This window comes from Pseudophryne corroboree, unplaced genomic scaffold (assembly GCF_028390025.1).
Source record: "Pseudophryne corroboree isolate aPseCor3 unplaced genomic scaffold, aPseCor3.hap2 scaffold_322, whole genome shotgun sequence".
In the NCBI taxonomy this organism is placed as follows: Eukaryota; Metazoa; Chordata; class Amphibia; order Anura; family Myobatrachidae; genus Pseudophryne; species Pseudophryne corroboree.
In genome coordinates this window covers 283,828-305,798 of record NW_026969903.1, presented here as the reverse complement: position 1 = coordinate 305,798, position 21,971 = coordinate 283,828, and the positions used below count along the sequence as shown (strand labels likewise).

At 48.7% G+C, this 21,971-nt stretch overlaps 18 non-coding genes and 3 pseudogenes across 18 annotated transcripts; all 21 read left to right on the top strand.

Moving 5' to 3' along the window:
- The first annotated feature begins 6,133 nt into the window (after positions 1-6,133).
- On the top strand, positions 6,134-6,297 carry LOC135018490 (U1 spliceosomal RNA). Its single transcript, XR_010216180.1, has one exon. It is a non-coding gene; the product is annotated as a U1 spliceosomal RNA (small nuclear RNA).
- A 152-nt stretch (positions 6,298-6,449) lies between these two features.
- LOC135018438 (U1 spliceosomal RNA) lies at positions 6,450-6,591 on the top strand (annotated as a pseudogene).
- Positions 6,592-7,283: 692 nt separating this feature from the next.
- On the top strand, positions 7,284-7,447 carry LOC135018465 (U1 spliceosomal RNA). Its single transcript, XR_010216163.1, has one exon. It is a non-coding gene; the product is annotated as a U1 spliceosomal RNA (small nuclear RNA).
- A 152-nt stretch (positions 7,448-7,599) lies between these two features.
- On the top strand, positions 7,600-7,741 carry LOC135018399 (U1 spliceosomal RNA; annotated as a pseudogene).
- A 692-nt stretch (positions 7,742-8,433) lies between these two features.
- LOC135018337 (U1 spliceosomal RNA) lies at positions 8,434-8,597 on the top strand. The gene has a single exon (XR_010216049.1). It is a non-coding gene; the product is annotated as a U1 spliceosomal RNA (small nuclear RNA).
- Positions 8,598-8,749: 152 nt separating this feature from the next.
- Positions 8,750-8,912, top strand: LOC135018340 (U1 spliceosomal RNA). Its single transcript, XR_010216052.1, has one exon. It is a non-coding gene; the product is annotated as a U1 spliceosomal RNA (small nuclear RNA).
- Positions 8,913-9,709: 797 nt separating this feature from the next.
- LOC135018458 (U1 spliceosomal RNA) lies at positions 9,710-9,864 on the top strand (annotated as a pseudogene).
- Positions 9,865-10,016: 152 nt separating this feature from the next.
- Positions 10,017-10,179, top strand: LOC135018471 (U1 spliceosomal RNA). Its single transcript, XR_010216168.1, has one exon. It is a non-coding gene; the product is annotated as a U1 spliceosomal RNA (small nuclear RNA).
- Positions 10,180-10,853: 674 nt separating this feature from the next.
- Positions 10,854-11,017, top strand: LOC135018325 (U1 spliceosomal RNA). The gene has a single exon (XR_010216039.1). It is a non-coding gene; the product is annotated as a U1 spliceosomal RNA (small nuclear RNA).
- A 972-nt stretch (positions 11,018-11,989) lies between these two features.
- LOC135018275 (U1 spliceosomal RNA) lies at positions 11,990-12,153 on the top strand. The gene has a single exon (XR_010215991.1). It is a non-coding gene; the product is annotated as a U1 spliceosomal RNA (small nuclear RNA).
- A 972-nt stretch (positions 12,154-13,125) lies between these two features.
- Positions 13,126-13,289, top strand: LOC135018283 (U1 spliceosomal RNA). The gene has a single exon (XR_010215998.1). It is a non-coding gene; the product is annotated as a U1 spliceosomal RNA (small nuclear RNA).
- Positions 13,290-13,441: 152 nt separating this feature from the next.
- LOC135018339 (U1 spliceosomal RNA) lies at positions 13,442-13,604 on the top strand. The gene has a single exon (XR_010216051.1). It is a non-coding gene; the product is annotated as a U1 spliceosomal RNA (small nuclear RNA).
- A 670-nt stretch (positions 13,605-14,274) lies between these two features.
- LOC135018439 (U1 spliceosomal RNA) lies at positions 14,275-14,439 on the top strand. Its single transcript, XR_010216141.1, has one exon. It is a non-coding gene; the product is annotated as a U1 spliceosomal RNA (small nuclear RNA).
- A 149-nt stretch (positions 14,440-14,588) lies between these two features.
- Positions 14,589-14,751, top strand: LOC135018370 (U1 spliceosomal RNA). Its single transcript, XR_010216080.1, has one exon. It is a non-coding gene; the product is annotated as a U1 spliceosomal RNA (small nuclear RNA).
- A 674-nt stretch (positions 14,752-15,425) lies between these two features.
- On the top strand, positions 15,426-15,589 carry LOC135018310 (U1 spliceosomal RNA). The gene has a single exon (XR_010216025.1). It is a non-coding gene; the product is annotated as a U1 spliceosomal RNA (small nuclear RNA).
- Positions 15,590-15,741: 152 nt separating this feature from the next.
- On the top strand, positions 15,742-15,904 carry LOC135018434 (U1 spliceosomal RNA). The gene has a single exon (XR_010216138.1). It is a non-coding gene; the product is annotated as a U1 spliceosomal RNA (small nuclear RNA).
- Positions 15,905-16,575: 671 nt separating this feature from the next.
- LOC135018552 (U1 spliceosomal RNA) lies at positions 16,576-16,739 on the top strand. The gene has a single exon (XR_010216241.1). It is a non-coding gene; the product is annotated as a U1 spliceosomal RNA (small nuclear RNA).
- Positions 16,740-16,891: 152 nt separating this feature from the next.
- LOC135018449 (U1 spliceosomal RNA) lies at positions 16,892-17,054 on the top strand. The gene has a single exon (XR_010216150.1). It is a non-coding gene; the product is annotated as a U1 spliceosomal RNA (small nuclear RNA).
- Positions 17,055-17,725: 671 nt separating this feature from the next.
- LOC135018268 (U1 spliceosomal RNA) lies at positions 17,726-17,889 on the top strand. Its single transcript, XR_010215984.1, has one exon. It is a non-coding gene; the product is annotated as a U1 spliceosomal RNA (small nuclear RNA).
- Positions 17,890-18,041: 152 nt separating this feature from the next.
- On the top strand, positions 18,042-18,204 carry LOC135018474 (U1 spliceosomal RNA). The gene has a single exon (XR_010216169.1). It is a non-coding gene; the product is annotated as a U1 spliceosomal RNA (small nuclear RNA).
- A 671-nt stretch (positions 18,205-18,875) lies between these two features.
- LOC135018556 (U1 spliceosomal RNA) lies at positions 18,876-19,039 on the top strand. The gene has a single exon (XR_010216245.1). It is a non-coding gene; the product is annotated as a U1 spliceosomal RNA (small nuclear RNA).
- Positions 19,040-21,971: the final 2,932 nt, after the last annotated feature.

Below are 21,971 nucleotides of genomic sequence, written 5' to 3'. Positions count from 1 at the left end.
TTGATACCTTGGCTGATGATAACCTTAAGTTGGGTCATTCGGTGCTGCAGAGTCGTACGCACTCTCCCACCCGTTCAAGAGCTTTGGTATAACCCCATGGTTCTTAATGTGACCCCAGCATCCTCTAGGTCGTATGAGAAAATAGGATTTTAATACCTACCGGTAAATCCTTTTCTCTTAGTCTGTAGAGGATGCTGGGCACCCGTCCCAGTCCATACTGTGTCTGCAGTTATTACTTGTGGTTATACACATGTTGTGTTATGGTTCTGGTCAGCTTTTTGCTGCAATTGTTCATGCCGTTGGCTTGTGTTCTGTTGAATGCCACGTTCTGCGGCATGTTTAAGGTGTGAGCTGGTAAGATGCTCACCTTAGTTTAACAATAAATCCTTTCCTCGAAATGTCCGTCTCCCTGGGCACAGTTCCTATAACTGGAGTCTGGAGGAGGGGCATAGAGGGAGGAGCCAGTTCACACCCTTTGAAAGTCTTAAAGTGCCCATGTATCTTGCGGATCCCGTCTATACCCCATGGTTCTTAATGTGACCCCAGCATCCTCTACGGACTAAGAGAAAAGAATGCCCTTGCGCACTATCCTGACTTCTCCTCCCGTCTGCTTACTTTGTGCCTTCCAACGCACAATGCGAACTACAGGTGGTGCTGCAGGGCCCACACCCTTTTACTTGCCTTACAGAACAGCTCTGGAGCTGTTACAGTGCCCAGCTGCTGCAAGAAATCAGCTTGAATGCTTCAGGGGATGGGGCATGGCCAACATGAGCCCCACACCAAAGGAGGGTGGGGGTGTTTAATGTGAACTAGGGGTCATCCAAGCACTGCAAAAGGCCGCCATGCCCTGCATGCCCCTTTTCTCTTTTCATATGCAGATGAGGGTTCCAGTCAACTTTGGCCCACTGCTTGGATAACATCACCGTATGCAAATCCGTCTGCTGCAGACCTTCCCCCAGGAATGCTTGTACTAGTTGTTGCATATGGTGCTTCAGTATTAGGCAGCCTTCCGCCCTCCCATGTTCATCTGAAAAGATGTGGTCTCCCTGCAGTTGTTGTCCCCAGATGAGAGTTCCCTTGTGCTTCCTCAGTTGAATCTCCTTAACTTGACGGGGGAGGTGCTGCCCGAGCAGCCCTCCCCAGCCCTATCCCAACTCATATTTATTTTGCATATGAGATCTCTTGATCATGAAGATTGTTCTCACAGGGTGAGGTTCATCCATTATATTTTAAAATAGGAAGGTACGAATTACATATTTGAATTGCATCTATGTGCTGGATTCAAATGTCCCCCCCCCCTTCCTTTCTCAATTGTGCCCGTCAGCAGCTATTCTAAGGTTGCTGCCAATGGGTGTGACACATTAATTTCTTCTGTGGGGTACACTGGACTCCACAAGGATTCACATTGGGGTGTAGAGTAGGATCTTGATCTGAGGCACCAACCGGCTCAAAGCTTTTGACTGTTCCCAAGAAGCTCAGTGCATTCTCCTCTATAACCCCGCTTCCATGAACAGGGAGCTCAGTTTGTAGTTGGTGCCTTCAGTAGCAGGCCAATTAACAGGGGCCTGCCTCAGGCAGCCTATTCTTAGCTATTAATTTTGACAAGAAAAGAAGAACTTGTTTTATGAGAATCTACAAGGGCTGCAGCAGGCTAGGTCTAATAGACATCTTTACTGCAGCTTCATCACTCCCAGCGGCGCTGTATACTCCCGTGCCCTGGTTGCTGGGTCACTGCAGCGGAGGCTCCGGTTTCATCCTAAGGTCAGTCACACACACACCACCCTTCCGGATCACGAGGCCGCTGCTGAAGGGGAGCGAGGCCGTAGGGGGTGGGCCGTGTGCGCACTGCGGTGGACACTGATTACTGGGCAGCCGCTCCACTAGCCACCAGGTACAGTTAAGGAGCACAGGTCTGGGGGTTTTTCTCCTATATTAACCCAATTTTGTACTGCCCGCAGCGCATTGTGATAGGTAATAGGGCCTGATTCAGGTTGGATTGCAATCACAATAAGCGATCCAACTGCAAAAATTGCTAAGAGCATACGCATGTGCCTGCATTTTCTGCGGCACCCCGCAGAGAATGTGATCGCCTCTGCCTGTCAATCGGGGCGGGGAAGGGGGGGAGAGGTGGGTCAGCAACACTCCATTTCCAAGTCAGGGATGGAGCGGTGCGGGGGCAAGGCTTCAAAATGGGGTCTGCAACGGAGGAGACACAGGGGGCGTGGTCACAGCGACTGTATGACATCACATTCAGCCGCTGTGATCACAAAAATGGTGGCGGCTTCCTGCGCGCACATACAGTCTGCACCAGCAGGAGCCTACACCATTTTTTATGATCACGCTGAACTGCAGTGCGACTGCAATTACAGCATGGTCAAGAAGGGAGGCGTCATGCTGGGTGGCCATGCCCTGTCACTTTGCAGGAGCCAGCACCGCTCACACACTAGTCCCCGGGTGCAGCCCCCAACCCCCGGGACACCCGGAGCAACAAAATGTAGATTCAGGCCACCAGGCCACGCCCCTACCTATGAAACCATGCCTCCTTTTTACCATTGCACTGCTTATCTGCGCGCACTGCATTACAATCTCCCTCGCCACCTCTCTGGGTGTCACCAGTGATAGTGACACCTCTGCCATGCTTGTAGCAGCTGGTCCTAAGATCTACGCCTCAAACCCTGAGTGTTTGCCCTTGTGACTTGTTGATCATCATAGCGAAGCAGATGCTTACAGAAAACTGCAGGGGCTTAGATTGAAAATAAAAAAATTGATAGGGTATAAGGTAGAGAGGAGCGGGTTCGGTTCTCCGAGAACCGAATTCCCCACGAACTCCACGTGGTTTACACTGGTCCGAGGCAGGCTCGGTTGTTCCCGCCTGACTCGGAAAACCTGAACAAGGGAAAATGTCATCATCCCGCTGTCGGATTCTCGCGAGATTCGGATTCCATATAAAGAGCTGCGCGTTGCTGCCATTTTTACTCGTGCATTGAAGAGAGAGCGGCGAGGACGTGGCTATGTTCTCTCAGTGGAAATCTCAATATCAGTGCTCAGTATCAGTGGTTACTTATTGCTGCTCAGTAATACTAGTAGTGTGTCTCTCCTGCTCAGTGTCAGTTCTCAGTAGTATCCTCATCAGTGCTCAGTATCACTGTTCATTGTCTTGTGCTGCATTGTGTTGCTCAGCATAATACAGTACATTACTAATAGTCCAGTGCTGCATCTTGCTGCTCAGTGTCAGTTCTAGTATCCTCATCAGTGCTCACTATCACTGCTCATTGCATTGTGGTGTTCTGTATACTACAATAACATAGTAATATAGTAACATAGTTTTTGAGGTTGAATAGAGGCAAATTGCCCATCGTGTTCAACCTGTTTTAAGTTGTGATGATTCTACATACTTGCTGAATAATGTTTTATGACTAGTTAGCTACTATAACTCATGTTACCCCCGGATTAACCATGTTGATATTTTAAGTATTATAACCTTGGATAGCTTTTTCATTCAGAAATGTATCCATTCCTTTTTTAAATCCAATTACAGAGTCCGCCATTACCACCTTCCCTGGCAGGGAATTCCACATCCTGATTGCCCTAACAGTGAAGAAACCTTTCCTCCATTGCGTTCTGAACTTTCCTCCAGTCGCAGCGAGTGACCACGTGTTCTTTTAATAAATAATTCCTCTGATAACTCTTTGTTATGTATCTTTACATATTTGAAGATATTAATAATATCTCCTCTTAGGCACCTCTTTTCTAGTGTATAAATATTCAGCCTAGTAAGTCTTTCCTTATAGTCCAGTACTTTAAGGCCTTTAATCAATTTAGTCTTCAGGATCTCTGACACTTCCATGAGCAGCAGAGTAGTGCAATGGAAGCATGCTGGGCCCATAACCCAGAGGTCGATTGATCGAAACTATCCTCTGCTATGTGCATTTTTTTTTTATAATTAAAGTAATCAAAAACTGGGATTGATATTTTGGCACTTTTATTTTTACTTAAAGTACAATAACTTTTATCATTTTAATTTGTTTTAATAGTATATTGACAGCATTGTTTTCTTTAAAAAATCCACTTAATTTTCTTTACCCTATTACTGAAATGGTAATTGACAAAAACAAACTACATTGTCACCAGAAGAGCAATGCAAAATGTACAAGTGATATATGAAAATCATCTTCCATCTTGAATTTCAATGATGCATTGGGACAACAATTTGTGAGAAACATCTTCACCCATAAAGAAAGATTTTCTTAATTCCTTACCTGTGTGCTGATTAGATATCACCTTGTTTTCACATTAAACAGACTTCCCCATGAGGAAGCAGCAAGGATGCAGTGACGTTTCCTGGTGTCAACCTGTATTATTTCAGTAGACATTGAAATGAGGATGCATCTTTGATGCCTTTCCAATGAAGCAAGTTTAATTCAGTAATAGGTGAAAAACCATTCCTACAAAGGTGTTAATCAGAGACTTGGCTTTGTGGACACTTTTCAGAGAGCAAATTTGTTAGCATAAACATAAAATCAGAAAATGAAGAGCTGTTTAATCACTCAATTGGACTTTTCTGCCAGCATAATTTTTTTTCTCTGCAACTCACTGCTAAATTGTGCTTCCTAGCTGTTTTTTTATAAAATCACTTAATCAAATCTAACTCTGATTACATCAGAGAAGGCCAGGTACCCTACACCATAAGGGGGGTTTTTGAAATTTTGACTTGTCTACTTAAAGATCACCAAAATCTGATTACAAGGTCAATTACATCCCTGGGTGGGATTGAACCACCAACCTTTTGGTTAATAGCCAAACATGCTAACCGATTGCGCCACAGAGACACCTTGCGAAAGTCAATACTGACAAAGGCTAATAAGCATTCATCTAGAACGTTTCCTAGAAAAACTTTAAAAAGTCAATAATCTGGAGAATTTTTGTAAGAAACACATTGGTACTTTCCCATGATGAGTGAGTGCTTCAGGATTTCTTGCACTTACATGGGCTATTAACCAAAAGGTTGGTGGTTCAATCCCACCCAGGGATGTAATTGACCTTGTCATCAGATTTTGGTGATCTTTAAGTAGACAAGTCAAAATTTCAAACCCCCTCTTATGGTGTAGGGTACCTGGCCTTCTCTGACGTAATCAGAGTTAGATTTAATTAAGTGATTTTATAAAAAACAGCTAGGAAGCACAATTTAGCAGTGGGTTGCAGAGAAAAAAATAACATTTTAAACCTACCGGTAATTTTTTTTTCTCGTAGTCCGTAGAGGATGATGGGGACTCCGTAAGGACCATGGGGGATAGACGGGCTCCGCAGCAGACATGGGCACTTTAAGAAAGACTTTAGATCTGGGTGTGCACTGGCTCCTCCCTCTATGCCCCTCCTCCATACCTCAGTTAGAGAAACTGTGCCCAGAGGAGACGGACAGTACGAGGAAAGGATTTTTGTTAATCCAAGGTCAAGATTCATACCAGCCACACCAATCACACCATATAACTTGTGATATACTACCCAGTTAACAGTATGAAAACAACATAGCATCAGTCCAAGACCGATGAAAACTAACATATAACCCTTATGTAAGCAGTAACTATATACAAGTCTTGCAGAAGTAGACCGCACTTGGGATGGGCACCCAGCATCCTCTACGGACTACGAGAAAAAGATTTACCGGTAGGTTTAAAATCTTATTTTCTCTTACGTCCTAGAGGATGCTGGGGACTCCGTAAGGACCATGGGGATTATACCAAAGCTCCCAAACGGGCAGGAGAGTGCGGATGACTTTGCAGCACCGATTGAGCAAACAGGAGGTCCTCCTCAGCCAGGGTATCAAACTTATAGAACTTTGCAAAGGTGTTTGAACCAACTTTGACCCACTGCTTGGATGACATCACCATATGCAAATCCATCTGCGGCAGGCCTTCCCCCAGGAATGCTTGCACTAGTTGTTGCATTTGGTTTGTTGTTTGGGGGTGCTTCAGTATTAGGCAGCCTTCTGCCCTCCCATGTTCATCTGAAAATATGTGTTCTCCCTGCAGTTGTTGTCCCCAGATGAGAGTTCCCTTGTGCTGCCTCAGTTGAATCTCCTTTACTTGACAGAGATGTGCCTGAGCAGCGGCCCTCCCCAGCCCTATCCCAAATCATACTTATTTTGCATAGGAGATACCATGGTCATGAAGATTGTTCTCCCAGGGTTAGGTTAATTCATTGCATTCTGGGTATGCTGACCCCTGTGATTTCCCCAAATGTGGGAAACTCAACTGCATTATTTGTGGTAGTGGGGGACTGTGTTTGTGCTTTCCTCTGGTCAGCTCTGGTAAAAGTCAGATTTCTTTGTCTCAGATCTTCCTCTAGCCTTGTTCTTCTTTCGAGAGTTCCCTTGTGCTGCCTCAGTTGGATCTCCTTCACTTGACAGGGGGGTGCCCGAGCAGCGACCCTCCCCAGCTCTAGCCCAACTCCTACTTACCTGCCAGGTGAGATACTATGATCATGAAGATGCTTCTCCCAGGGCAAGGCTCACCCATTGCACTCTGGGTGTGCTGCCCCTGCTATTTCCCCAAATGTGGGAAACTTGACTGCATAATTTGTGTTTCCCCTGGTCGGCTCTCATATAATTCAGATCTCTTTGTCTCAGGTCTCTCTCCAGCTTAGTTTGCTGTCTGTTTCCACTTCTTTTTTCTTGAGCCCCTCCCTTCTATACCCTTGTGCACTATCCTGACTTCTCCCGTCTGCTTACTTTGTGCCTTCCAACGCACAATACAAACTACAGGTAGTGCTGCAGGGCCCACACCCTTTTACTTGCTTTACAGAGCAGCTCTGGAGCTGTTACAGTGCCCAGCTGCTGCAAGAAATCAGCTTGAATGCTTCAGGGGCTGGGGCATAGCCAACATGAGCCCCACACCGAAGGAGGGTGGAGGTGTTTAATGCGAACTAGGGGTCATCCAAGCGCCGCAAAAGGCCGCCATGCCCTGCACACCCCTTTATTCTTTTCATATGCAGACGAGGGTTGAAGCCAACTTTGACCCACTGCTTGGATGACATCACCATATTCAAATCCATCTGCTGCAGGCCTTCCCCCAGGAATGCTTGCACTAGTTGTTGCATTTGGTTTGTTGTTTGGGGGTGCTTCAGTATTAGGCAGCCTTCTGCCCTCCCATGTTCATCTGAAAATATGTGTTCTCCCTGCAGTTGTTGTCCCCAGATGAGAGTTCCCTTGTGCTGCCTCAGTTGAATCTCCTTTACTTGACAGAGATGTGCCTGAGCAGCGGCCCTCCCCAGCCCTATCCCAAATCATACTTATTTTGCATAGGAGATACCATGGTCATGAAGATTGTTCTCCCAGGGTTAGGTTCATTCATTGCATTCTGGGTATGCTGACCCCTGTGATTTCCCCAAATGTGGGAAACTCAACTGCATTATTTGTGGTAGTGGGGGACTGTGTTTGTGCTTTCCTCTGGTCAGCTCTGGTAAAAGTCAGATTTCTTTGTCTCAGATCTTCCTCTAGCCTTGTTCTTCTTTCGAGAGTTCCCTTGTGCTGCCTCAGTTGGATCTCCTTCACTTGACAGGGGGGTGCCCGAGCAGCGACCCTCCCCAGCTCTAGCCCAACTCCTACTTACCTGCCAGGTGAGATACTATGATCATGAAGATGCTTCTCCCAGGGCAAGGCTCACCCATTGCACTCTGGGTGTGCTGCCCCTGCGATTTCCCCAAATGTGGGAAACTTGACTGCATAATTTGTGTTTCCCCTGGTCGGCTCTCATATAATTCAGATCTCTTTGTCTCAGGTCTCTCTCCAGCCTAGTTTGCTGTCTGTTTCCACTTCTTTTTTCTTGAGCCCCTCCCTTCTATACCCTTGTGCACTATCCTGACTTCTCCCATCTGCTTACTTTGTGCCTTCCAACGCACAATGCAAACTACAGGTAGTGCTGCAGGGCCCACACCCTTTTACTTGCTTTACAGAGCAGCTCTGGAGCTGTTACAGTGCCCAGCTGCTGCAAGAAATCAGCTTGAATGCTTCAGGGGCTGGGGCATAGCCAACATGAGCCCCACACCGAAGGAGGGTGGAGGTGTTTAATGCGAACTAGGGGTCATCCAAGCGCCGCAAAAGGCCGCCATGCCCTGCACACCCCTTTTTTCTTTTCATATGCAGACGAGGGTTGAAGCCAACTTTGACCCACTGCTTGGATGACATCACCATATGCAAATCCATCTGCTGCAGGCCTTCCCCCAGGAATGCTTGCACTAGTAGTTGCATTTGGTTCGTTGTTTGGGGGTGCTTCAGTTTTAGGCAGCCTTCTGCCCTCCCATGTTCATCTGAAAATATGTGTTCTCCCTGCAGTTGTTGTCCCCAGATGAGAGTTCCCTTGTGCTGCCTCAGTTGAATCTCCTTTACTTGACAGAGATGTGCCTGAGCAGCGGCCCTCCCCAGCCCTATCCCAAATCATACTTATTTTGCATAGGAGATACCATGGTCATGAAGATTGTTCTCCCAGGGTGAGGTTCATTCATTGCATTCTGGGTATGCTGACCCCTGTGATTTCCCCAAATGTGGGAAACTCGACTGCATTATTTGTGGTAGTGGGGGACTGTGTTTGTGCTTTCCTCTGGTCAGCTCTGGTAAAAGTCAGATTTATTTGTCTCAGATCTTCCTCTAGCCTTGTTCTTCTTTCGAGAGTTCCCTTGTGCTGCCTCAGTTGAATCTCCTTCACTTGACAGGGGGGTACCCGAGCAGCGACCCTCCCCAGCTCTAGCCCAACTTCTACTTACCTGGCAGGTGAGATACTATGATCATGTAGGTGCTTCTCCCAGGGCAAGGCTCACCCATTGCACTCTGGGTGTGCTGCTCCTGCGATTTCCCCAAATGTGGGAAACTTGACTGCATAATTTGTGTTTCCCCTGGTCGGCTCTCGTATAATTCAGATCTCTTTGTCTCAGGTCTCTCTCCAGCCTAGTTTGCTGTCTGTTTCAACTTCTCTTTTCTTGAGCCGCTCCCTTCTATGCCCTTGCGCACTATCCTGACTTCTCCCGTCTGCTTACTTTGTGCCTTCCAATGCACAATGCAAACTACAGGTAGTGCTGCAGGGCCCACACCCTTTTACTTGCCGTTCAGAGCAGCTCTGGAGCTGTTACAGTGCCCAGCTGCTGCAAGAAATCACCTTGAATGCTTCAGGGGCTGGGGCATAGCCAACATGAGCCCCACACCGAAGGAGGGTGGAGGTGTTTAATGCGAACTAGGGGTCATCCAAGCGCCGCAAAAGGCCGCCATGCCCTGCACGCCCCTTTTCTCTTTTCATATGCAGACGAGGGTTGAAGCCAACTTTGACCCACTGCTTGGATGACATCACTATATGCAAATCCATCTGCTGCAGGCCTTCCCCCAGGAATGCTTGTACTAGTTGTTGCATTTGGTTTGTTGTTTGGGGGTGCTTCAGTATTAGGCAGCCTTCTGCCCTCCCATGTTTATCTGAAAATATGTGTTCTCCCTGCAGTTGTTGTCCCCAGATGAGAGTTCCCTTGTGCTGCCTCAGTTGAATCTCCTTTACTTGACAGAGATGTGCCTGAGCAGCGGCCCTCCCCAACCCTATCCCAAATCATACTTATTTTGCATAGGCGTATCGCCTATGCAAAATAAGTATGATTTGGGATAGGGTTGGGGAGGGCCGCTGCTCAGGCACATCTCTGTCAAGTAAAGGAGATTCAACTGAGGCAGCACAAGGGAACTCTCATCTGGGGACATGGTCATGAAGATTGTTCTCCCAGGGTGAGGTTCATTCATTGCATTCTGGGTATGCTGACCCCTGTGATTTCCCCAAATGTGGGAAACTCGACTGCATTATTTGTGGTAGTGGGGGACTGTGTTTGTGCTTTCCTCTGGACAGCTCTGGTAAAAGTCAGATTTCTTTGTCTCAGATCTTCCTCTAGCCTTGTTCTTCTTTCGAGAGTTCCCTTGTGCTGCCTCAGTTGGATCTCTTTAACTTGACAGGGGGGTGCCCGAGCAGCGACCCTCCCCAGCTCTAGCCCAACTCCTACTTACTTGCCAGGTGAGATACTATGATCATGAAGGATCTTCTCCCAGGGCAAGGCTCACCCATTGCACTCTGGGTGTGGTGCCCCTGCGATTTCCCCAAATGTGGGAAGCTTGACTGCATAATTTGTGTTTCCTCTGGTCGGCTCTCGTATAATTCAGATCTCTTTGTCTCAGGTCTCTCTCCAGCCTAGTTTGCTGTCTGTTTCCACTTCTTTTTTCATGAGCCCCTCCCTTTTATACCCTTGTGCACTATCCTGACTTCTCCTCCTGTCTGCTTACTTTGTGCCTTCCAATGCACAATGCAAACTACAGGTAGTGCTGTAGGGCCCACACCCTTTTACTTGCCGTACAGAGCAGCTCTGGAGCTGTTACAGTGCCCAGCTACTGCAAGAAATCAGCTTGAATGCTTCAGGGGCTGGGGCACAGCCAACATGAGCCCCACACCGAAGGAGGGTGGAGGTGTTTAATGTGAACTAGGGGTCATCCAAGCACCGCAAAAGGCCGCCATGCCCTGCACGCCCCTTTTCTCTTTTCATATGCAGACGAGGGTTGAAGCCAACTTTGACCCACTGCTTGGATGACATCACCGTATGCAAATCCATCTGCTGCAGGCCTTCCCCCAGGAATGCTTGCACTAGTTGTTGCATTTGGTTTGTTGTTTGGGGGTGCTTCAGTATTAGGCAGCCTTCTGCCCTCCCATGTTCATCTGAAAATATGTGTTCTCCCTGCAGTTGTTGTCCCCAGATGAGAGTTCCCTTGTGCTGCCTCAGTTGAATCTCCTTTACTTGACAGAGATGTGCCTGAGCAGCGGCCCTCCCCAGCCCTATCCCAAATCATACTTATTTTGCATAGGAGATACCATGGTCATGAAGATTGTTCTCCCAGGGTGAGGTTCATTCATTGCATTCTGGGTATGCTGACCCCTGTGATTTCCCCAAATGTGGGAAACTCGACTGCATTATTTGTGGTAGTGGGGGACTGTGTTTGTGCTTTCCTCTGGTCAGCTCTGGTAAAAGTCAGATTTATTTGTCTCAGATCTTCCTCTAGCCTTGTTCTTCTTTCGAGAGTTTCCTTGTGCTGCCTCAGTTGGATCTCTTTCACTTGACAGGGGGGTGCCCGAGCAGCGACCCTCCCCAGCTCTAGCCCAACTCCTACTTACCTGCCAGGTGAGATACTATGATCATGAAGGTGCTTCTCCCAGGGCAAGGCTCACCCATTGCACTCTGATTTCCCCAAATGTGGGAAGCTTGACTGCATAATTTGTGTTTCCCCTGGTCGGCTCTCGTATAATTCAGATCTCTTTGTCTCAGGTCTCTCTCCAGCCTAGTTTGCTGTCTGTTTCCACTTCTTTTTTCATGAGCCCCTCCCTTTTATACCCTTGTGCACTATCCCGACTTCTCCTCCTGTCTGCTTACTTTGTGCCTTCCAATGCACAATGCAAACTACAGGTAGTGCTGCAGGGCCCACACCCTTTTACTTGCCGTACAGAGCAGCTCTGGAGCTGTTACAGTGCCCAGCTGCTGCAAGAAATCAGCTTGAATGCTTCAGGGGCTGGGGCATAGCCAACATGAGCCCCACACCGAAGGAGGGTGGAGGTGTTTAATGCGAACTAGGGGTCATCCAAGCGCCGCAAAAGGCCGCCATGCCCTGCACGCCCCTTTTCTCTTTTCATATGCAGACGAGGGTTGAAGCCAACTTTGACCCACTGCTTGGATGACATCACCGTATGCAAATCCATCTGCTGCAGGCCTTCCCCCAGGAATGCTTGCACTAGTTGATGCATTTGGTTTGTTGTTTGGGGGTGCTTCAGTATTAGGCAGCCTTCTGCCCTCCCATGTTCATCTGAAAATATGTGTTCTCCCTGCAGTTGTTGTCCCCAGATGAGAGTTCCCTTGTGCTGCCTCAGTTGAATCTCCTTTACTTGACAGAGATGTGCCTGAGCAGCGGCCCTCCCCAGCCCTATCCCAAATCATACTTATTTTGCATAGGAGATACCATGGTCATGAAGATTGTTCTCCCACGGTGAGGTTCATTCATTGCATTCTGGGTATGCTGACCCCTGTGATTTCCCCAAATGTGGGAAACTCGACTGCATTATTTGTGGTAGTGGGGGACTGTGTTTGTGCTTTCCTCTGGTCAGCTCTGGTAAAAGTCAGATTTATTTGTCTCAGATCTTCCTCTAGCCTTGTTCTTCTTTCGAGAGTTTCCTTGTGCTGCCTCAGTTGGATCTCTTTCACTTGACAGGGGGGTGCCCGAGCAGCGACCCTCCCCAGCTCTAGCCCAACTCCTACTTACCTGCCAGGTGAGATACTATGATCATGAAGGTGCTTCTCCCAGGGCAAGGCTCACCCATTGCACTCTGATTTCCCCAAATGTGGGAAGCTTGACTGCATAATTTGTGTTTCCCCTGGTCGGCTCTCGTATAATTCAGATCTCTTTGTCTCAGGTCTCTCTCCAGCCTAGTTTGCTGTCTGTTTCCACTTCTTTTTTCATGAGCCCCTCCCTTTTATACCCTTGTGCACTATCCCGACTTCTCCTCCTGTCTGCTTACTTTGTGCCTTCCAATGCACAATGCAAACTACAGGTAGTGCTGCAGGGCCCACACCCTTTTACTTGCCGTACAGAGCAGCTCTGGAGCTGTTACAGTGCCCAGCTGCTGCAAGAAATCAGCTTGAATGCTTCAGGGGCTGGGGCATAGCCAACATGAGCCCCACACCGAAGGAGGGTGGAGGTGTTTAATGCGAACTAGGGGTCATCCAAGCGCCGCAAAAGGCCGCCATGCCCTGCACGCCCCTTTTCTCTTTTCATATGCAGACGAGGGTTGAAGCCAACTTTGACCCACTGCTTGGATGACATCACCGTATGCAAATCCATCTGCTGCAGGCCTTCCCCCAGGAATGCTTGCACTAGTTGATGCATTTGGTTTGTTGTTTGGGGGTGCTTCAGTATTAGGCAGCCTTCTGCCCTCCCATGTTCATCTGAAAATATGTGTTCTCCCTGCAGTTGTTGTCCCCAGATGAGAGTTCCCTTGTGCTGCCTCAGTTGAATCTCCTTCACTTGACAGAGATGTGCCTGAGCAGCGGCCCTCCCCAGCCCTATCCCAAATCATACTTATTTTGCATAGGAGATACCATGGTCATGAAGATTGTTCTCCCACGGTGAGGTTCATTCATTGCATTCTGGGTATGCTGACCCCTGTGATTTCCCCAAATGTGGGAAACTCGACTGCTTTATTTGTGGTAGTGGGGGACTGTGTTTGTGCTTTCCTCTGGTCAGCTCTGGTAAAAGTCAGATTTCTTTGTCTCAGATCTTCCTTTAGCCTTGTTCTTCTTTCGAGAGTTCCCTTGTGCTGCCTCAGTTGGATCTCCTTCACTTGACAGGGGGGTACCCGAGCAGCGACCCTCCCCAGCTCTAGCCCAACTTCTACTTACCTGGCAGGTGAGATACTATGATCATGTAGGTGCTTCTCCCAGGGCAAGGCTCACCCATTGCACTCTGGGTGTGCTGCTCCTGCGATTTCCCCAAATGTGGGAAACTTGACTGCATAATTTGTGTTTCCCCTGGTCGGCTCTCGTATAATTCAGATCTCTTTGTCTCAGGTCTCTCTCCAGCCTAGTTTGCTGTCTGTTTCAACTTCTCTTTTCTTGAGCCGCTCCCTTCTATGCCCTTGCGCACTATCCTGACTTCTCCCGTCTGCTTACTTTGTGCCTTCCAATGCACAATGCAAACTACAGGTAGTGCTGCAGGGCCCACACCCTTTTACTTGCCGTTCAGAGCTGCTCTGGAGCTGTTACAGTGCCCAGCTGCTGCAATAAATCAGCTTGAATGCTTCAGGGGATGGGGCATGGCCAACATGAGCCCCACACCAAAGGAGGGTGGGGTGTTTAATGCGAACTAGGGGTCATCCAAGCACCGCAAAAGGCCGCCATGCCCTGCACGCCCCTTTTCTCTTTTCATATGCAGATGAGGGTTGAAGCCAACTTTGACCCACTGCTTGGATGACATCACCGTATGCAAATCCGTCTTCTGCAGAACTTCCCCCAGGAATGCTTGCACTAGTTGTTGCATTTGGTTTGTTGTTTGGGGGTGCTTCAGTATTAGGCAGCCTTCTGCCCTCCCATGTTCATCTGAAAATATGTGTTCTCCCTGCAGTTGTTGTCCCCAGATGAGAGTTCTCTTGTGCTGCCTCAGTTGAATCTCCTTTACTTGACAGAGATGTGCATGAGCAGCGGCCCTCCCCAGCCCTATCCCAAATCATACTTATTTTGCATAGGAGATACCATGGTCATGAAGATTACTCTCCCAGGGTGAGGTTCATTCATTGCATTCTGGGTATGCTGACCCCTGTGATTTCCCCAAATGTGGGAAACGTGACTGCTTTATTTGTTGGCAGTGGGGGACTGTGTTTGTGTTTTCCTCTGATCTCTGGTAAAAGTCAGATTTCTTTGTTTCAGATCTTCCTCTAGCCTTGTTCTTCTTTCGAGAGTTTCCTTGTGCTGCCTCAGTTGGATCTCCTTCACTTGACAGGGGGGTGCCCGAGCAGCGACCCTCCCCAGCTCTAGCCCAACTCCTACTTACCTGCCAGGTGAGATACTATGATCATGAAGGTGCTTCTCCCAGGGCAAGGCTCACCCATTGCACTCTGGGTGTGCTGCCCCTGCGATTTCCCCAAATGTGGGAAACTTGACTGCATAATTTGTGTTTCCCCTGGTCAGGTCTCGTATAATTCAGATCTCTTTGTCTCAGGTCTCTCTCCTGCATAGTTTGCTGTCTGTTTCCACTTCTCTTTTCTTGAGCCGCTCCCTTCTATGCCCTTGCGCACTATCCTGACTTCTCCTCCTTTCTGCTTACTTTGTGCCTTCCAACGCACAATGCGAACTACAGGTAGTGCTGCAGGGCCCACACCCTTTTACTTGCCTTACAGAGCAGCTCTGGAGCTGTTACAGTGCCCAGCTGCTGCAAGAAATCAGCTTGAATGCTTCAGGGGCTGGGGCATAGCCAACATGAGCCCCACACCGAAGGAGGGTGGAGGTGTTTAATGCAAACTAGGGGTCAGCCAAGTGCTGCAAAAGGCCACCATGCCCTGCACGCCCCTTTTCTCTTTTCATATGCAGACGAGGGTTGAAGCCAACTTTGACCCACTGCTTGGATGACATCACCATATGCAAATCTATCTGCTGCAGGCCTTCCCCCAGGAATGCTTGCACTAGTTGTTGCATTTGGTTTGTTGTTTGGGGGTGCTTCAGTATTAGGCAGCCTTCTGCCCTCCCATGTTCATCTGAAAATATGTGTTCTCCCTGCAGTTGTTGTCCCCAGATGAGAGTTCCCTTGTGCTGCCTCAGTTGAATCTCCTTTACTTGACAGAGATGTGCCTGAGCAGCGGCCCTCCGCAGCCATATCCCAAATCATACTTATTTTGCATAGGAGATACCATTGTTATGAAGATTGTTCTCCCAGGGTGCGGTTCATTCATTGCACTCTGGGTATGCTGAACCCTGTGATTTCCCCAAATGTGGGAAACTCGACTGCATTATTTGTGGTAGTGGTGGACTGTGTTTGTGCTTTCCTCTGGTCAGCTCTGGTAAAAGTCAGATTTCTTTGTCTCAGATCTTCCTCTAGCCTTGTTCTTCTTTCGAGAGTTCCTTTGTGCTGCCTCAGTTGGATCTCCTTCACTTGACAGGGGGGTGCCCGAGCAGCGACCCTCCCCAGCTCTAGCCCAACTCCTACTTACCTGCCAGGTGAGATACTATGATCATGAAGGTGCTTCTCCAAGGGCAAGGCTCACCCATTGCACTCTGGGTGTGCTGCTCCTGCGATTTCCCCAAATGTGGGAAACTTGACTGCATAATTTGTGTTTCCCCTGGTCAGGTCTCGTATAATTCAGATATCTTTGTCTCAGGTCTCTCTCCAGCCTAGTTTGCTGTCTGTTTCCACTTCTCTTTTCTTGAGCCGCTCCCTTCTATGCCCTTGCGCACTATCCTGACTTCTCCTTTCTGCTTACTTTGTGCCTTCCAACGCACAATGCGAACTACAGGTAGTGCTGCAGGGCCCACACCCTTTTACTTGCCTTACAGAGCAGCTCTGGAGCTGTTACAGTGCCCAGCTGCTGCAAGAAATCAGCTTGAATGCTTCAGGGGCTGGGGCATAGCCAACATGAGCCCCACACCGAAGGAGGGTGGAGGTGTTTAATGCAAACTAGGGGTCAGCCAAGTGCCGCAAAAGGCCACCATGCCCTGCACGCCCCTTTTCTCTTTTCATATGCAGACGAGGGTTGAAGCCAACTTTGACCCACTGCTTGGATGACATCACCATATGCAAATCTATCTGCTGCAGGCCTTCCCCCAGGAATGCTTGCACTAGTTGTTGCATTTGGTTTGTTGTTTGGGGGTGCTTCAGTATTAGGCAGCCTTCTGCTCTCCCATGTTCATCTGAAAATATGTGTTCTCCCTGCAGTTGTTGTCCCCAGATGAGAGTTCCCTTGTGCTGCCTCAGTTGAATCTCCTTTACTTGACAGAGATGTGCCTGAGCAGCGGCCCTCCCCAGCCCTATCCCAAATCATACTTATTTTGCATAGGAGATACCATGGTCATAAAGATTGTTCTCCCAGGGTGAGGTTCATTCATTGCATTCTGGGTATGCTGACCCCTGTGATTTCCCCAAATGTGGGAAACTCAACTGCATTATTTGTGGTAGTGGGGGACTGTGTTTGTGTTTTCCTCTGGTCAGCTCTGGTAAAAGTCAGATTTCTTTGTCTCAGATCTTCCTCTAGCCTTGTTCTTCTTTCGAGAGTTCCATTGTGCTGCCTCAGTTTGATCTCCTTCACTTGACAGGGGGGTACCCGAGCAGCGACCCTCCCCAGCTCTAGCCCAACTCCTACATACCTGCCAGGTGAGATACTATGATCATGAAGGTGCTTCTCCCAGGGCAAGGCTCACCCATTGCACTCTGGGTGTGCTGCTCCTGTGATTTCCCCAAATGTGGGAAACTTGACTGCATAATTTGTGTTTCCCCTGGTCGGCTCTCGTATAATTCAGATCTCTTTGTCTCAGGTCTCTCTCCAGCCTAGTTTGCTGTCTGTTTCCACTTCTCTTTTCTTGAGCCGCTGCCTTCTATGCCCTTGTGCACTCTCCTGACTTCACCTGTCTGCTTACTTTGTGCCTTCCAACGCACAATGCAAACTACAGGTAGTGCTGTAGGGCCAACACCCTTTTACTTGCCTTACAGAGCAGCTCTGGAGCTGTTACAGTGCCCAGCTGCTGCAAGAAATCAGCTTGAATGCTTCAGGGGCTGGGGCATAGCCAACATGAGCCCCACACCGACGGAGGGTGGAGGTGTTTAATGCTAACTAAGGGTCATCCAAGCGCCGCAAAAGGCCGCCATGCCCTGCATACCCCTTTTCTCTTTTCATATGCAGATGAGGGTTCCAGCCAACTTTGGCCCACTGCTTGGATGACATCACCGTATGCAAATCCGTCTTCTGCAGACCTTTTCCCAGGAATGCTTGTACTAGTTGTTGCATTTGGTTTGTTGTTTGGGGGTGCTTCAGTATTAGGCAGCCTTCTGCTCTCCCATGTTCATCTGAAAATATGTGTTCTCCCTGCAGTTGTTGTCCCCAGATGAGAGTTCCCTTGTGCTGCCTCAGTTGAATCTCCTTTACTTGACAGAGATGTGCCTGAGCAGCGGCCCTCCCCAGCCCTATCCCAAATCATACTTATTTTGCATAGGAGATACAATTGTCATGAAGATTGTTCTCCCAGGGTGAAGTTCATTCATTGCATTCTGGGTATGCTGACCCCTGTGATTTCCCCAAATGTGGGAAACTCGACTGCATTATTTGTGGTAGTGGGGGACTGTGTTTGTGCTTTCCTCTGGTCAGCTCTGGTAAAAGTCAGATTTCTTTGTCTCAGATCTTCCTCTAGCCTTGTTCTTTTTTCGAGAGTTTCCTTGTGCTGCCTCAGTTGGATCTCGTTCACTTGACAGGGGGGTGCCCGAACAGCGACCCTCCCCAGCTCTAGCCCAACTCCTACTTACCTGCCAGGTGAGATACTATGATCAGGAAGGTGCTTCTCCCAGGGCAAGGCTCACCCAATGCACTCTGGGTGTGCTGCTCCTACGATTTCCCCAAATGTGGGACACTTGATTACATAATTTGTGTTTCCTCTGGTCGGCTCTCGTATAATTCAGATCTCTTTGTCTCAGGTCTCTCTCCAGCCTAGTTTGCTGTCTGTTTCCACTTCTCTTTTCTTGAGCCGCTCCCTTCTATGCCCTTGTGCACTATCCTGACTTCTCCCGTCTGCTTACTTTGTGCCTTCCAACGCACAATGCAAACTACAGGTAGTGCTGCAGGGCCCACACCCTTTTACTTGCTTTACAGAGCAGCTCTGGAGCTGTTACAGTGCCCAGCTGCTGCAAGAAATCAGCTTGAATGCTTCAGGGGCTGGGGCATAGCCAACATGAGCCCCACACCGAAGGAAGGTGGAGGTGTTTAATGCGAACTAGGGGTCATCCAAGCGCCGCAAAAGGCCGCCATGCCCTGCACACCCCTTTTTTATTTTCATATGCAGACGAGGGTTGAAGCCAACTTTGACCCACTGCTTGGATGACATCACCATATGCAAATCCATCTGCTGCAGGCCTTCCCCCAGGAATGCTTGCACTAGTAGTTGCATTTGATTTGTTGTTTGGGGGTGCTTCAGTATTAGGCAGCCTTCTGCCCTCCCATGTTCATCTGAAAATATGTGTTCTCCCTGCAGTTGTTGTCCCCAGATGAGAGTTCCCTTGTGTTGCCTCAGTTGAATCTCCTTTACTTGACAGAGATGTGCCTGAGCAGCGGCCCTCCCCAGCCCTATCCCAAATCATACTTATTTTGCATAGGAGATACCATGGTCATGAAGATTGTTCTCCCAGGGTGAGGTTCATTCATTGCATTCTGGGTATGCTGACCCCTGTGATTTCCCCAAATGTGGGAAACTCGACTGCATTATTTGTGGTAGTGGGGGACTGCGTTTGTGCTTTCCTCTGGTCAGCTCTGGTAAAAGTCAGATTTCTTTGTCTCAGATCTTCCTCTAGCCTTGTTCTTCTTTCGAGAGTTCCCTTGTGCTGCCTCAGTTGGATCTCCTTCACTTGACAGGGGGTGCCCGAGCAGCAATCCTCCACAGCTCTAGCCCAACTCCTACTTACCTGCCAGGTGAGATACTATGATCTTCACTGTTAGGGCAATCAGGATGTGGAATTCCGTGCCAGGGAAGGTGGTAATGGCGGACTCTGTAATTGGATTTAAAAAAGGAATGGATACATTTCTGAATGAAAAAGCTATCCAAGGTTATAATACTTAAAATATCAACATGGTTAATCCGGGGGTAACATGAGTTATAGTAGCTAACTAGTCATAAAACATTATTCAGCAAGTATGTAGAATCATCACAACTTAAAACAGGTTGAACACGATGGGCAATTTGCCTCTATTCAACCTCAAAAACTATGTTACTATATGTTACTATATTACTATGTTACTGTAGTATACAGAACACCACAATGTAATGAGCAGTGATAGTGAGCACTGATGAGGATACTAGAACTGACACTGAGCAGCAAGATGCAGCACTGGACTATTAGTAATGTACTGTAGTATGCTGAGCACCACAATGCAGCACAAGACAATGAGCAGTGATACTGAGCACTGATGAGGATACTACTGAGAACTGACACTGAGCAGGAGAGACACACTACTAGTATTACTGAGCAGCAATAAGTAACCACTGATACTGAGCACTGATATTGAGATTTCCACTGAGAGAACATAGCCACGTCCTCTCCGCTCTCTCTTCAATGCACGAGTAAAAATGGCGGCAACGCGCAGCTCTTTATATGGAATCCGAATCTCGCGAGAATCCGACAGCGGGATGATGACATTTTCCCTTGTTCAGGTTTTCCGAGTCAGGCGGGAACAACCGAGCCTGCCTCGGACCAGTGTAAACCACGTGGAGTTCGTCGGGAATTCGGTTCTCGGAGAACCGAACCCGCTCCTCTCTACCTTATACCCATCAATTTTTTTATTTTCAATCTAAGCCCCTGCAGTTTTCTGTAAGCATCTGCTTCGCTATGATGATCAACAAGTCACAAGGGCAAACACTCAGGGCTTGAGGCGTAGATCTTAGGACCAGCTGCTACAAGCATGGCAGAGGTGTCACTATCACTGGTGACACCCAGAGAGGTGGCGAGGGAGATTGTAATGCAGGGCGCGCAGATAAGCAGTGCAATGGTAAAAAGGAGGCATGGTTTCATAGGTAGGGGCGTGGCCTGGTGGCCTGAATCTACATTTTGTTGCTCCGGGTGTCCCGGGGGTTGGGGGCTGCACCCGGGGACTAGTGTGTGTGCGGTGCTGGCTCCTGCACAGTGACAGGGCATGGCCACCCAGCATGACGCCTCCATTCTTGACCATGCTGTAATTGCAGTCGCACTGCAGTTCAGCGTGATCATAAAAAATGGTGTAGCCTCCTGCTGGTGCAGACTGTATGTGCGCGCAGGAAGCCGCCACCATTTTTGTGATCACAGCGGCTGGATGTGATGTCATACAGCCGCTGTGACCACGCCCCCTGTGTCTCCTCCGTTGCAGACCCCATTTTGAAGCCTTGCCCCCGCACCGCTCCATCCCTTACTTGGAAATGGAGTGTTGCTGACCCCCCTCCCCCCCCCCCCGCCCCGATTGACAGGCAGAGGCGATCGCATTCTCTGCGGGGTGCCGCAGAAAATGCAGGCACATGCGTATGCTGTTAGCAAATTTTGCAGTTGGATCGCTTATTGTGATTGCATTCCAACCTGAATCAGGCCCTATTACCTATCACAATGCGCTGCGGGCAGTACAAAATTGGGTTAATATAGGAGTAAAACTCCCAGACCTGTGCTCCTTAACTGTACCTGGTGGCTAGTGGAGCGGCTGCCCAGTAATCAGTGTCCACGCCAGTGCGCACACGGTCCACCCCCTACGGCCACGCTCCCCTTCATCAGCGGCCTCGTGATCCGGAAGGGCGGTGTGTGTGTGACTGACCTTAGGAAGAAACTGGAGCCTCCGCTGCAGTGACCCAGCAACCAGGGCACGGGAGTATACAGCGCCGCTGGGAGTGATGAAGCTGCAGTAAAGATGTCTATTAGACCTAGCCTGCTGCAGCCCTTGTAGATTCTCATAAAACAAGTTCTTCTTTTCTTGTCAAAATTAATAGCTAAGAATAGGCTGCCTGAGGCAGGCCCCTGTTAAGTGGCCTGCTACTGAAGGCACCAACTACAAACTGAGCTCCCTGTTCATGGAAGCGGGGTTATAGAGGAGGATGCGCTGAGCATCTTGGGAACAGTCAAAAGCTTTGAGCCGGTTGGTGCCTCAGATCAAGATCCTACTCTACACCCCAATGTGAATCCTTGTGGAGTCCAGTGTACCCCACAGAAGAAATTAATGTGTCACACCCATTGGCAGCAACCTTAGAATAGCTGCTGACGGGCACAATTGAGAAAGGAAGGGGGGGGGGGACATTTGAATCCAGCACATAGATGCAATTCAAATATGTAATTTGTACCTTCCTATTTTAAAATATAATGGATGAACCTCACCCTGTGAGAACAATCTTCATGATCAAGAGATCTCATATGCAAAATAAGTATGAGTTGGGATAGGGCTGGGGAGGGTGGCTGCTCGGGCAGCCCCTCCCCCGTCAAGTTAAGGAGATTCAACTGAGGACGCACAAGGGAACTCTCGTCTGGGGACACCAACTGCAGGGAGACCACATCTGTTCAGATGAACATGGGAGGGTGGAAGGCTGCCTAATATTGAAGCACCATCAAATATCAAACCATATGCAACAACTAGTACAAGCATTCCTGGGGGAAGGTCTGCAGAAGACGGATTTGCATACGGTGATGTCATCCAAGATGTGGGCCAAAGTTGGCTGGAACCCTCATCTGC